The sequence below is a fragment of the Anopheles arabiensis genome, chromosome 2, assembly GCF_016920715.1.
Source record: "Anopheles arabiensis isolate DONGOLA chromosome 2, AaraD3, whole genome shotgun sequence".
Lineage (NCBI taxonomy): Eukaryota > Metazoa > Arthropoda > Insecta > Diptera > Culicidae > Anopheles > Anopheles arabiensis.
In genome coordinates, this window is record NC_053517.1 from 84980587 (window position 1) to 84996192 (window position 15606).

Here is a 15606-nt window from a genome sequence, read left to right on the forward strand (position 1 = left end):
ATGAGCTTTTAGTTGCCCGACTCCGACCGACCGCTCGTTAAACCAGCGTTTTGAATCGAGTGGTAAAGAAATTTCCACGCGTTTGCATTACTGTTGTAGGTCAGTCCAGGGAGGTGGAATTTTATTGTGCTACCATGGAAGAGAGGGCACATAGAACACTGCACATACCTCTTAAACCTCTACCAATTTCCCGACAAGTGTGTGTGTGTGTTTTACAATTCGAAATACATATCTGCTCAAAGTTTTTTTTTGAGAGCAATTCCATGGGATTTCGCCAGCTTAAAATGTTTTACCCGTTTTATGAAAGCACAAACGTATGCCAAAAACGTTATAAACTTTCTGATAGACTTTTGGCTGCAGCATTGAATATATTTTATTGCTGTATAGACCGCTTGCCAAACCGACACAGTTTCGTTGCAAAACAAAACAATCAAGTTTGCTTAGAAATGAGCTTTTAAACGAATTTTTTCATGGGAAAAATCTGCAACACGTATAAAAACATTAAATTAAATTAAAACATAAACGATTGCCAATTTCATTACGGGAATTAAACCCACTCTTCTACTCCTACGCACTCTCTCTCTCACTCTTTCTCATCCGTAAAAAAATTCTGCGCTCCGTGTAAAGTTGAGTGTATTTTTATATCAAATTAGATTCCATCCTCCTCGCGGTGGCATCGAGCGATCGTGGCGCCTGTACCTGCCTCCGACGCCCCGGACGCGTCCGGTACGGAAATTATCTTCCGATCGACTTGCGACCCTCATTGCCCCGTTTCTCGCCGTCCGCTGAATAATAATTCATTAAAATGACCTCAACATTGACGAGTGCAGTGCGAAGCGAAGGAGAAGCGACGATGATTGCGGCGGCGGCAACAAGCTTCAATCCGGTGCACAGCATTGGATGAAAAATAAATTAACTTCCGATGCACCTCGATTGGCTGGACTGACGGAGCAGTTCCAGCCAACCTGCACTCTGCCTATTTGGCGTAGATTTCGGCTTGGGGTAGGAGAGAGTGTGTGAGTTTAGTGCGGTGGTATGGTTTAAATTTTACTGCTCGTTTCGCTTTGCAAAAGCCCTTTCGTGCTCAGCTTTCGTGCGCGCCATTCCAACCGTTCCGGTAGGCGGAAATGAGAATCTGTTGATGCTCGGACGATGTTTATCATCGCCATGGCACGTGGTGCAGCTGCACCGTTTGAGAGGAGCCAACTGCTAGCTAAAACTGATTTTGTTGAGCGTAATAAAATGTGTGCTGTTGGACCAAACAAATAGAGTTGAATGCGAATGAATTTAGTGTGGATGAAGACGAGCGTGTTTGTTTTATGGAATATGAACAATGTGGAATGGTACAACTATTTCGTTTGCTAGCTGTCTATCAATCGTTAGAGGAGTTTTAGCAAGTTTGTGATGCAAATGCTTGTATAAATAAAGTTTTCAATGTAAAATTGAAAAGTCATCTGTGCGTGACAGTCTTCGAAAATAATTGATAATAAGAACAAGTAACAAATGGCCATCGAGCAGTGCGGCAGAGTTTAGTAAACTGTTTTGAAGCACGGTTGTCTTCTGCTCTCGATAAGTGATGTGAAATGAAGCCACCAGTGCGCCCTTTCCCGTTGCAGGAAGACGGCCGATAAGGTTCCCAAGTCGGGACAGTGATCGAACCATCCCACCTTCACTATCGATCGGAAGTCACTGGAAGTACTTTGAAGTTACTTATTACGTCGTCCTCGAGCCTCACAAGATCATAAGCATTGCCTTGAGCCATCAAACATCAATAAGATTTGTATCAACTGGCGGGCATCGAGCTGAACGTCCTTTAAATGTAAAAGCAAACGTACGGCACTGCGGCTTAGATTTAATGCGATGTTTGTGCTATGAAACTGTTTATAAGATTGTTGCTACTAGCTGAAAGCAAAATGGTCTATGTTTCTGTATAGTTTCTCATGTCATCGAATCCTGTTGAGACAGACGTTCTTCAGTCGCTTTGACACGAGTGCCCTATTTACTGGTTACTTCATATTATGCCATCGTCTCGCAAACAAACGACATAGTGTACCAATTTTCTACCAAAAGGCAAATGGAAACCACATCATACAGATGTAAACAGGTTCGTTTCATCGATGCAGCTGCCATCAGTAACGTTTGTTTTCCAAGAACTCGTTACGGAAAAGGTGTTGAGCCAAGCTTCAAACAGTGCTCAGTGTTAAAAGCCACAAAGTTGACAACAGGTAAAAAGAGTGGAAAAAACTTGGCATCCTTTCAGTCCCTCTTAAAATTTTCTTTAAAAAAACATTGCACCAAACCCATAGCCCCAAGAAGCACCCATGCTACCCTTCCTGCAGCTCTGCCGGTGCCCTCTCTCTTGTCGCTCGAAAATCGGTGAAATCGTTCGCATCCATTCCATCTCAAAGAGTCTATTAAATTTCATCACGTAAACGTGAAATGACGCCGCCTTGCTGCAGGCTCGCTCGGAGGCAACCGAACGAACGAACGAACGAACAAATTACCAAGACATGCCCATAACATGGTCGACATTCTAAGCCCCGAGAACGGTGTTCCTTGTGGTCGTTTTCCAGATCTCTCCTCCATCATGGCGCTTCCCCCCTCCCCCCCCCCCGTACGCACGAGAATCCTTAACCCCGTTCTTGTGAGAATCACTCAGCACGGCCCGAGAAGCTTCCAGTCAAGGTTCTTCGGTTTCCCCCGGTTCTAAGGAGAGGATGTGCAGAGCAACACAAAAAGAGAGATAGATGGAGATTGTCAGTGTGTGTGTGTGTGTATGTGTGAGAAAGAGTGTGCTGTTTTATGTGCCTTTTTTACACGCGTTTCTCCCTACAATTCCGTACCGTGCCGGGTGGGCGGTGATGGGTGGTTGGGAAGCACAAATAAAATTGTTGTACCATCTTAATATTTTATGGATTTACATATTAGATTTGTGTATTTGCTTGATTTCTGTCCCAGCGTGTCGGCTTTCTTCGTTCTCTTTTTTTTTTTGGTTCGCATTCGTCTCATTCTCTCGCTTTCCTTTCCTATCGCTGTGGACTTTTCACGTCGATACAAACGATGCTGCTTTCCCTTCTGGGCAGTTACCCCATTTGCAGCAACACCTTTTCCACCGCCCGTAACACCCGGGCAGCTCCCTTATTCCAGAGAAAATGGGGTGAGTCAAAATTCCAACAGGCAGAGGACGACTTCTTGGAAAAGCTGCCCGGCAGGAGGGCGACAAAAATGAATTTCCTGCCGTGCTGCTATACCACCCCGTCGTTACCATCCCTGGATGCCATCCGAACGAGATGTTGATCCTCCACCCCCATCCTACCCATAAACCGTGGGCGTTTTTCATTTGCCGTTTGAAACGCCGCCATTGCGTTCCCCCGGGTTACGTATTCCTCTCCTTCATTTTTCTCACCTACATCGCAAGAAGAAGGTGAGGAAGCTTGTTGTGTGCCTTCACCTTTTCTCCCTTCGATGGAAACGAGCCGGGAGGGAGGGTGCGTTCGCCATCGGTTCGATTCCCCTCAGTCAGTTGCGCGTCATCATCACCATCAGCTGCAAACTCCCCGTGATTGGCACGATGAGTGTTGATTTGGGGTTTGCCCCAGTTCGTGCGGAGGGCTGAACCGGGGATGTGTGCTGAACGGGTTTGAAAAGAGACGTGAGCTGAAGTGCTTATCGGCGAAAGATTGCAGCCACACACAGCCTTTCGGTGGTACAGCGCGCACGCATGTAGAAAGGAAGGCTTGTTTCTTCGCCTGCTCCGTTGCTGTTTGTCACATGGCGCTGGTAGTTGCTCAATCGGATATCGATATCCTGGTGAATGTGGATTCTATGTGTGTGTGTGTGTGTGTGTGTGTGTGAGAGAGAAGGCAGAACTGATAGCATAAAATCCAAGGCGTCATCCCTAGTTCAATGCTGCTGCTGATCCATTTCCCTTTTGCTCCCGAAACGCTCCCACGAAATTGCGGTTGTTTGTGAAGGGTGCTCGTACGTCCTAGAATAAATATGTTCCACTTTTTCGATGCTCATGCATGTGAAGCAGGCAACCGTAAGGTCGAGAGATGAGCATCTCGGGATACCGCAACAAGGGAGAGGGTGTAGATATAATAGGCAACGCATCCGCTATTCGGCAACTTGACACGAGGCTGGAGCTGTTTTGCTTGCTCTCCTTTTCCGAGACACCCCTAGCTCCACCAGGGCACTCGGCGGGTACGGATTGCCGCTGCTGACAAATGTGTGTGTGTGTGTGTGTGGTACCTTTTCTGCTATCACCTTAGCCCCAGCTCCGGTCGCTACCTTGACTAACAATGCAATTTTTGATTTTGATGACATTTGCGTGTGATTGAATTACCGTGCGGTAGAAATTGTGTTGTGATAGGATATTTGGATATTGATTGCGGTAAACAAATCACACGGTACCTTTCTTTGGCCTCCCGGCGCGTACTCACACACACACACACACACATACACAGAAAGAAGAGCCGCACGATTGCTTCATGTTAGTGATAAGTGCTTGCCCATGCTATCTTTCACAAAAAAAAAACGATTTGAAGTAGCAGAAAAAAAACCCCAAAACAAATGTTTAACAGCTCAACATTGCAAGCTGATGTTGCGAATGACTAAGACGCTGTGTTTGTTTTCGCTTTGATGGTTTGTTGTTCCGCATTATTTGAGAATGTGTGTGTGTGTTTGTGTGTCAAACAATTTGAACACATAAGCACAGTACATCAATTCAATCTCACACAATCACACACTGCCAGCAACACCGGTCTGCCTGTCCGTGGGCGCTGACAATCGCGACCGATGTGTGAAGGCGTAGCAAGTTTTATTTCTTTGCCGTTACTTTACACTTATTCTTGGCGCGTGCCGTAGGTGGCTTTTCTTTCCCGGCTTCCCGGAGCAGCTTTCCCAATCACCATTTGCAGCCAGCCCAAACATAGTGGAATCGAAAACGCGTTTTGAATGATTTATTCACCGGCACCGGCAGAATGTGTCAATAGGATGATTTGTTGTAGCAAACTTGCTGCTCCACCGGCGTCGAAACGTCCGCCCAGTGCTGCAAGGGGCCGACGGTGGCCGCGTGTTGTACATTGATGGGACATAATTTGTCCCGATTGTTGCAAAATGTCAACCAAGCTGCGAAAATGCTAATGTAGGGGGAGGGTAGGGCGATGGTAACAGTGAACAGTGCAGTCGGCGGGACGTGAGCGGTTCCTGTGAATTGGATTCGAAAAGTTGACTTTTGCTAGGGGCGCGCGGTTGGTGAGTGACGGGGCCACGTTTGTGTCGCAGCAAGTGTAGGAGGAGAACAAGTAACTTTTCTTAACTGTCTGTGTATGTGCCACTTCATTGCCCCGCGGTTGGAACGATTGTCTGCTGGGAAAACATATATCCAATACAAAACACACACACACACACACACGCATGCACACACACCTACATAGAGGTTTTCTTTGTCGAGGGCGAGAACGATGAAATTGGTTCGTTACGCGAAATATGAAGTAAAGATTATGATACATTATTCAAAAGCGAATTTGGAGGGTGTTTTTTATGTTACTCTTTACATACATGCTCGCAAACACACACACACACACACACACACACCTGACGGCGTAAAAATATTTAAAAACTTGCTTATTATGAAAGGAGCACCTAGTGTTGGATGTTTGGTGCTTTGTTTTCGCTGCTGCTGCCACTGTACCATCGCCCGGTATCATCTTTTGATTGGTGCTTTTAACTGCACCTGAAGCACCATCGCACAGCATCGCAAACAATCTCGTTGACCTAGAGACACACCTAGCCCGATGGCGGGTACGATCAAAGCGGGGTAAAGCACCAATGGGCAAAACAAAAAAAAAACAGAAGAACGATGCTGCTCGCAAACAACACGGCAAAACCACAACTTCTCCCCGGTACGGTCGCCTTCACGTGTCGTTCACGTGACAAAGCCGGAATAAAATGAAGCGAAAGAAGGGGAGGGAAAGAGAAAGAGCGTATAACATGACGCCCCCGGACAAGCCGCAGCAACAATCCCTGCAAATCACATCAGAACATGAAGCGCATTACCGGTTGGCGGCAGCGCTGGGCGGTGGGGGGGAGGGGGGGGGCTAGCCCAGGGGCATGATCGGTATGAATTATTCAAACGTTTCCCCGTGCACATAGCAACACACACACAGGTCTTGTTCTTGGGCCTGGGAGAAGCTGTGTGTGGCTTCCAGTGGCGCTTGCATGCCGGTTGGTAATATGACGCGCCGATAATACATTGAAAGCTCTGCTCAGTCTCCCCCCGAGTCCGTCCTCCATTTGCACATGTGTGTGTGTGTGTGTGTGTGTGTGTGTGTGTGTGTGTGTTTCTCTGTGAAGCGAGTGAGGACCAGTAATTCGGGCGAGGTAACAAACAGATGTTACCATATCCACTTTCCCCCTTAGCGTGTGGAGTGTTTTTGTGGGCACCTACGGTCTAGCGTTTCGGCAAACTTCTCAAGCAAGTGTATGCGAGCGTAGGTAGGTAGGTGAAAGGGTGTATAGGCCGGGGTTTTTTTTTTTTTGGTAAATTTAATTGGTCCCTTTTGACCTGAAAGCTTGCCTCGTTCCACGTACCGAGATAATTTCATGTGGGATGTGTGAGACCTCATTTGGCTGTGGATAATTTTTGGGCTCTTTTTCCATTAATACTAGCTGGAATTTTAAAATAAGGTAACAAAATAACATGTTCGTTAGCATTAATCATCATTCTTTTTGCTTGCTGAGTTAAATTAGCAAACGTTAAACGAATTGTACGTTAATGCACATTCGAAAATGCAGACGTCGAAAACTAATTATGAACAAATGATCTAAATAAATGAAATTGAGCATACGTGTACCGCGCCGGATCTAGCTTTCTTTCCAGTGCTGCTTGCGAACGATGAGGAACGTTTCGGATAGATTGTACATTTAAATAAATTACTCCACCATAGCACACATACCCACACGTACACGTGCCGGAAGAGAGCGACCGAGGCTCATCGTGGCTTTGGCGTCAGCAATCAATAACTTCCACTGTGGAGTATTTTCGTTACGTTTTCCTCCACTGGTTTCCATTGCGTAATGGTGTTTACCGCAACAAAATCCCAAAAAATCCCGCACATGAACAAGAAGGTGCCGGGTCTGTAATGTAATAGTGCACAGCAGCCGAGAAGAGGAAAAGGTAACAACAACGCACCGAGAGAGAGAGAGAGAGAGAGAGAGAGAGAGAGAGAGAGAGAGAGGCACAAAAAAAAATCAAAAAGCCATCTTTTTATCCGATCGGATAAGAGAAGACGAGAATCTAAGAGGGCAGAGCTTTAGTAACATGCTCGGAGGCTCTCCCCGCGGCGGTACGGCCTCCGGCCGCTTTAAACATTGCCGCAAAGCATAATTTGACGAATACGTGATGATTCTTGCTGCAGAGCCACTGAGCCGCAGCTCCACAGTCGGTCGCTGCTCGTGCTGCTTGCCAAGCGCCTCGGTGATGGAAAGCGCAAATGTGGAAAAATCTCAGCCCCCAGCCTCAAAATGTGCGCTGCTCTAAAACCCGAAATCCACATCCCGAAAACCCGCAACCACTACCGCATCTTGTGTGAGTGTGTTTGTGTGTGTGTGTGTATATTTAGATGGAGGACGCCACACATAACGATAGAAACGTGGCACAATAATGATGTGATCGTGCTGGAGCTGTTAAATTGACAACATAATATATGTACGTACATACACTCCAATCGCTCCCCTTTTCCTACCCAGCGGAGATACACGCCCTGCAGACGTATGCGTCCGCCGCTTGTGTTTCTCGGGTTTTTTTTTGAGGGGGAAAAAGAAACGGAAGCTTTACCGTACTTTTTACGACATTTTTTGTTCCATTTTGGTGGGAGGACAATGATAGGAAGGGAGCGATAATCGTCTGGTGTAGAGCGACACGGCCGAACACAACCGCAGCCGCTTCGTCTTGAGGTTGCATGAACCGACAGCGGGTTGGTTGAGGCGGGAGTTAAGGAATTCTGTGGTATTGACAAGCGCAAATACACACAAGCACACACAAATGCACATACACTCTGCCAAATATTTCATTTCCTGTATCATGCCTTTCTTTGAAGGAGCGCTAGCAAGAGGGCTTCAAGAAGAGGTGATATGTTTCATCATGGAAGACATTTACCACTCGAGAACATTCTCCCAACCCCGGTAGGAAGCGAAGAAGCAGAGCAGGACACTTTTGCTTTGGCGACGTGTGATGGTGACGGTCGTTGCCATTGTTTCGGCCGTTTCTTGGATGGAAAAATGCCAAACCCTAAATGATACGCACTCACACATCATACGACTACTCTCCTGTGATGGGGCTTTTTGTAAAAAAGGGTGTACGAAGCTGGAAACTGAAAAATTGTTAAAAATGGCCATCCAGAAGACAAAAAAAACACTCTTGAGCTGAATCAGCAAAACCAAAAGTGCAAAACAAAGAAACAAATGTCACTTCAAAGCAACTCGCTAGGGCTATTCATATTTCCACCCCCCGTCCGACTGTGTTACGCCGTCCCTAATCATTTATCATAAATGCCTGTTAGCGATGGAGACGCCCAGTTTCTTTGCTTTCCGCCTACGCACTCCACGCTCCGCGTTTGCCCATCACTCGCAACGCTACACATCAGATCTTGCTTTGATTGTAGCTATTAGATGGGAAAAGTTTTGCCATGTCCACGTCTCCACGCCTGTGTTAAACATTGCTCGTCACCCCTTTTTCGTGGAGCGGCTGCAGTGAACAGTGCTGAACGCGGAAGCGGTGTTTGAATTTCGTTCCCAGTGACTAGAACGTTAGACTAAATGCGGCTGGCTTAGGCGGCAGAAAAGAGTGTACAAGTATCGCTTCCTGGCCGATGTTTTGCTGGAACGGGTGTGTTTGTCCAGCGCAAGGCACACCGAACGGGAAAGTTTTTCGGGCTACACATTTTTCGAGCATTTTGGTACGCGCGAAAAATTGCAGATCATTGCAGGATTGGTTGAAAAACAAGTCCTTTACCAGGGAAGGCCTTGAAGTGAAAGATTAGTAGCAAAGACAACAACAAGTGACGGCAGAAATATCGCGTTCGTTGATCAGTGTTTGACTTATGGCTGTGATGATGTACTTGCCCGCAATTGTTTTGCTGATCCAGCCAATCATCAGCAAAACTGTTCGAGGAAATGATTGTGTACATGCTCGACTTGCTTGTTATCCGCTTTTTCTTATGCGCTATTTATGTTTACCATCGCGACCGAAACTCTTATTAGAACAATGCACAAGGTGTTGCAGTTCATCATCTGCTCACTAGAAGCCCCATCATGCCACAAGTGAACTGCTATCACCGTCCTGGCAGCCGTTTTTTCCCTATTTCATTTTTGTTTTTCGGGCCATCTTCAAACGATTCACGTTCACTATGAAGAGTCTCGGGCAAGGCACATATTCTACCGCGAGGAAGCCGCAGCTCGGTTTGTGCAAAACAGATGGCAGAGAAAGTCGATTTGGAAACAAACGCATACACACACACACACACACACACACACACGTGCCAAAGACCTTTGGAGGGAACGGGCAGGAAGGCGAAACGATTTGGAGCTTAAGATGGATGGTTGAAAATGACTGACACAACATGACTTTGCAATACGGCCGATCTATCTTTAAGATTCGTCCCCAAGCCACCTCCCCTGCTCGCTTATTACAACCACCACTAGTGACTAATGATGGTGTTGCGGTACCGTCACGCGTGCTGTCAGTCAGCCTTACCAGCTCGGCGCAAAAAGGAGGCAAAGGGTGGCGCCTGCTACACCCCCCGGTCCGTTCGACAACGATACAATGCGAAGTTCGTGCCCCTTTTGCAAACACTTCAGCAAACGAAAAAAATGGAAGGGGGTATGCAGCTCTGCTATTCGTTACCCTCTCTCCTTCCCCTTCCCTATCCTTCAGTTCGACAAGCTGAATCATGGTCCGGAGAAGGAAATAAAAATAAAACTGAAAAACAAGCAAACGTTTGCCGTACGCCGCCGCTTCGAAAGCTGTCACTATGCGGCATCGTGACATTTCGACCGACCGAAACCCACCGCACGCCTCCCGGGGTGGGACAGCAAGTGCTTGAACTCTTCAAGAAATGGCACACAAAATAAAGAGAAGGCTTATATGATACCGACCGCTCTGTTGCGTTTCCTAAACCGTTACCGGTGTTGCGTGTGTGGGGAACGAAAGCAAACCGAGCGGGCTTTCTGTTGGACATTTTATGCATTTATTATATTTTTGTGTTACGCTTGGGGGACGTTAAAACATTTTACTCGCACAGCATTTTTCTCTCTTCTTACCTTGTTCAGAGCGGTACGAGCGTCCCAACCTTATCTGACGGTAGCTTCGAGCAGTTTTGCTGCGTTCGAGCAACCGACCCGATCGGTTAAGATTGACATACGAGTAGAGTTTTAAATTTGTTCTATGAACGAGGCTACTAGTCGCATTGGGTTAGAAGTATCTAACGTGGCTCTCATAAATCAGGTTTGCAATTGCCACTTGAATTGAGATATGTTTCTAGCATTTTTTTCTTCGTCTTATCGGATTGAATGTTATGGTAAGAAAAATGCTACGTCTTTGAAAGGATGTGTTTTTGTTTGTTTTCTTTCCAAGTGTGCAAACAAGATCAACGCCTTGAACTGTGATTTTGGCGATGGATGCGCCCAGTACTTTACTTCGTAATGTTTGTTCGAGGGTTTTTTTCCCTTTTTTTCATGTATGATGGTGGTTTCACACAAGATATTAGACAATAGCGAGGTTAACTAATTTATCCAAACAATGACGATAAAGAACAATATAACCCACAACAAATTATTACATAGCAATCACTGTATACTGTACAAATATGTTCAATTAATAAAAAATGTATACTATTACTACACTTTATATTGTTAAACCGTAAGATTATCATTTTTAATAAAAATGAAATCAAGAAAAAAACAAAGATATAATATGGAAGATTTGGAAGCTTTGAGGATTTTCCCAATCGTTGGCACAATCTTCTTCTTAGGCCGTTGTTCCGTTGTCAACCGTTGTCGGTCAAGGCCTGCCTGTACCACTTGTGGGCTTGGCTTTCAGTGACTAATATCACCACGTTGGCACAATATCACCCGTAATATTTGTAAAACAACGAGCGAAACAAACTAGTTTACAAAAGATACCCCAGATGGCGCTGTTGAATTAGATAACAACGAATAGATTCTTCAAAAGAGATTATTCCAAATGGATCAGCTGTTCAACAATAAGCGTCATAATGTCAGTTGCTTATTAGAATCCAGGAAAGACATCAATCATTTTTTTAACTAATCGATGAATCCCAATTGATTAAAAGTGACACAGAAATACCAACTGTTATACTCGTAAGAACACCAATTTTCTTGGAAAACATTCCAACTAAGAACATTGGTACCATTTCAACGGGTGGTTATATTTTTGGCATTACACTTAACACTTTAAGCGCCGTGTCATATAAAATCGCATGACGGTTTTGATCACCGTTCAGCTTTGCATCTGACGCTCAGTGATTCTCTCGAGAACGAATGAGGTAGGAAAGAGAGAACGAGAACAACATGTGCTACGCCGCTTATCGCCATGAAACAAAAGAGTGATAACAATAGCACGAGAAACTGTCGCTCTCATCGCTCTCTTGCCATGCGCTACGTGCTCACTCAAATAGTGTGACGTCATGCTGGCGGTCAAAGTGTTAAGTATTTGACCTAAAATTATATTGGATAATATGAACAGTATACGTTAAAAATTGTTCCACATTTTGAATTTAAAATAATCTCTGTTGGGTTATTGATTCAAAACATGATTTTTCGAGGATCGTTTGTAGTAAATTATCAACATTTCATCGAATGGAGGCGCATGGTAGTTGATGTCATACATACATTTTGTAATTTTAATGAGTAGCAAATATATACTTTTCAATTTTTGAAATATAATTAAGCGACTTTGATTGTTGCTGCTTATAATGTTCAAAATAGAAACAGTTCTTTTATGCATATGATTTGTTAAATACAAAATTGAAATAAAGTACAGGATTTCTTAAAACAATACGATCAAATCCAATTAAAACGACAAAAGCTACATTTAATTAAAAATTAATTAGGAATAATTTTACTCATCCGTGCGAAATATGCAACTTTCCTGGGTTGAAACATTTCCTCAGCAGAAAAAAAAAATCGCTGAAAGCTAACAACGGTTATGCACGTTGTAAAACAAACTTCCCAAAGTAACAATTTCATCCACCTCGCTCTTATCATACTCTCGTTGCATATCGTGTCCTGTGCTCGGGGCATTATTCTACCTTCCTTTCTTTCCTCGTTTATCACACCCCAAATGCATTCCTACACCAAATGGTGTCCCTTCCTTCGTCCCCAGCAAAACGCCATCTTCTTCACAAACCCCACCCGGCACCATTCTGCTTACCCCCTTTCTTTGTGGCACATAAAACGGAACACAGAATAACAACCTAACGAGCTTCCGCTTCCTGATCCATCCCATCGCCGTCCCCGGGCGAAGATGGGAGGGTCGGATGTTTGGTTTCCGTCCGTGACGAGGCAGAACGTGAGAAAGACGCTCGGCTCCGAAATCACTCTGCCAACTCACGGCGGGAAACGTGTCAGAATGCCACCGGTTTCCACTGGTGTTCCACTGGTGCACCAATTTCACCCGAGCCGCAAAGGCACAGTCCTTCCTTCCAGACGGTTTGATTGGTTCGCGAAGCATCGAACGTGTGCAGGTGTGTGTGTCTGTGTGTTTGTGTGTGAGTGTGGGTGCATGTGCCTGTGCAAGGAGCGTCATTTACAAGTGGTTACACATGCAACGGTGCGCCAAAGCAGCTATTTAGTGGCTGCTAGGAGCCAGAAACCATACACCGAATGTGCGAGTGCCCTCCGTTGCCCGGCTCCACAGCACTCCAAGGTACCATCCTTTCCAGCCACCTCCCCAAAGATGATGATGATGATGACGATGATGTGACGAAAAGTGCCCCAAGAAGTGGATTCTGACAATCTTTCAACTTTTCATCTTCTCCTCCTTTTATATCGAGAAGGGAGGACTTCACCCATTCAACCTCACCCTACGGGTCAGGCGCTGGTTGCTTGCTCGTGTGGTCGTTAGCGTACGTAGAAAACATTGCAAAGGAGGGTGCTGCGAGACGGGCGAATAAGGAACGGGACGCGGGGAACTTTGGCAGCCAAACTCGAAGCGGAAGCGGATGCGGCGGCGGCAAAGTAACAAACAGAAGGAAGTGTTGCACAAGGAAGCAGTGGCTGAAAGAAATAAATAAACCAAGCCTGAAGGAAAAATTAAAGTACGGCGGTGCTGGTGACTGACGGATTATGGTGGTGGTGGAAGGGGAGGGGGGGGAGAGTGATGGTAATGGTGGTCTGTTTTGCTGAGACTCTGCCGCCCCGGGGACACTCGTGGGAAGAAGCATTTCTTTCAGCTTCGCTTCCATCACACACCACCGGCAGTGGCGCTTCTAGCTAGCAAAGCCTGCGAGGAGAGTGTATGTGTGTGTGTGCATGCGAAAAACATATCCGCCAGTGCAGTGCTCGTTCGTGTGGCAGGCTGGTAAGAAACTGACGGCAGCAGCAAGTACGAAGGGAATGCAAGAGAGAAGTTATGCTCGGTGTGCCTTTTTTCCTGGAACAGAAGCAACTTTGACAGGACGCTAGAAGCACTGAGCGGCAGGGAGCGGCTGCGCTACCACTGGCAGAAAAGTGGAAGGGCCGACTCCCGCGTATGGTTTTGGGCTCGACAAGTCCACGCTGCGAGAGCATGAACGCACCCAGCATGAAGGCATTTGTTTATGTTTCAAAAGTAAACTTTACGAATGACACCGACTCAACACCCGGGATGTTGAATTATTATTAAAATGTTAACACCTTCACAGTTGCTTCGGCCTCCTCTCGTGTTCTCTTCTCGGGGTGGTGGAGGGTGGGGATGAGGGTGTGCAAGAGTGGGCCGAAAACGAGCGACTAAAGATGGTAAAACTAGGTCGTTACTGTTTCGTTGTAAGCGAACGAGTTTGTGTGTTTGGTTTTCATTACAGAAAGCGGATTGTTTATTTTTATTCACTTGCATTTTAGTGGGTTTTTCAAACGCATTTTTGTTGAAGAAATTTTTACTATTTCTAGTTTGATAATAAGAATTGCTAGTGCTTCCTTGTAAGATGGGGTCTTTTGGGATTTTGAATAGTTTTTTTTACCATTGAATTTGAAAATTGGGAACACGCCATATAAGTACTCCATACTTCATATTTTACACCCTGATCATATATGTGAACACATGCTCATTCGTAATTTTTACTCTTATTTTGTCGAGGTTTTGAACTGAACAGTAGTTTTGTAAAACTTTATCCAGTTAAATTCTAGTCACAAAAATTTTTCCAAAAATGTAAAGTAAATGTAGTTTCCATAAGCTACTTTTAAACTACAAAATATTGTGAAATGTTTAATAAGCAAAACATATTACAGAGTTTTCCTAGTCAGTTTCGAACGCAAATATTGTTATTCACCGCGAGCAAAACGTTATTCCACATCGATCTGGCCTTTCATTTCCATCATACAGCTTTTTCAACAGCTTTCAAATTGTTGTATTTGCTTCAAAATGAAATTTCAGTTTTTAAACATGATTTTTAACACAGCAGAAAGAACTGTCAAACTCAATCCAGCTTGAGACGTGTTGAAAGTAATGCTGAAAAAATATATGATAATGGAAATGAAACATCAGATTGATGTGGGTGAACATCTTGCATGCGATGAATAACAACGTTTACATTCGAAACTGACTTGGAAAACTATGTAATAATTTTTATTTTCTTGATTGATTTTCAGCATGACTTTCAACACTTCAACGGGCTGCTGCTATTGTTATATGTTATATGATATGAAATAATTTCTTGCACGCGGTGAAAAAACAACGTTTACATTCGAAAGCGAGGAAACCCTGCATTACATAGTCAAACACAAGTAATGCAATATGAAATGATGATCTATTTTGTTGCAATATTGCCCGCGTTAAAATCTTTTGTTAAAATATACCTTTTTTTTAGATTGCCAACATTGAATACATTAAAAATCGAACAAAAAGAAGCCTGAAGGCTGATGAGAAGGCTGCATTCTTTGGGTACGACGATAAACTGACGAATATTTCATTCCTTTATTTGTTGTAATTTCATTCGTTCTTCTGTTTTTTTTTTTTTCAACCCATGTTAACTTGACAACCGTCGTTACGATTCGTTTCCAACCAAAAGAAAAAAAGGCCCATTTTTATCCGCTTGCCCGAACCGGGGAGAGGGCTGCTTGTGCCCGTGCTTGGCTAAACGGCTTGGCTCGTCGTACAAAAGGACAAGCAATCGGGTTTCTTTGTCGCTTCTCAACTTGAGTCGCTTCTGCTTGAACGATTGAAACGGTGGAAGACGTCCAAAAATAGGCTACGGTGCCGACAAAGGAGAGTTTGGCCAGCGACGGGAGCCACTAGGCACACAGCACAATCTGTGCCACACAAGCCCACACACACACACACATTGCTATCCCATGGCAGCTGAGGTCGAATGGCAGGCCGGAAAATGA

General features: G+C 44.9%; 1 protein-coding gene across 11 annotated transcripts in view; it reads left to right on the forward strand.

Moving 5' to 3' along the window:
* The window catches only part of LOC120908804 (cyclic nucleotide-gated cation channel alpha-3), a 108243-nt gene that overhangs the window by 61430 nt on the left and 31207 nt on the right, over window positions 1-15606 (forward strand). The window lies entirely within an intron of this gene.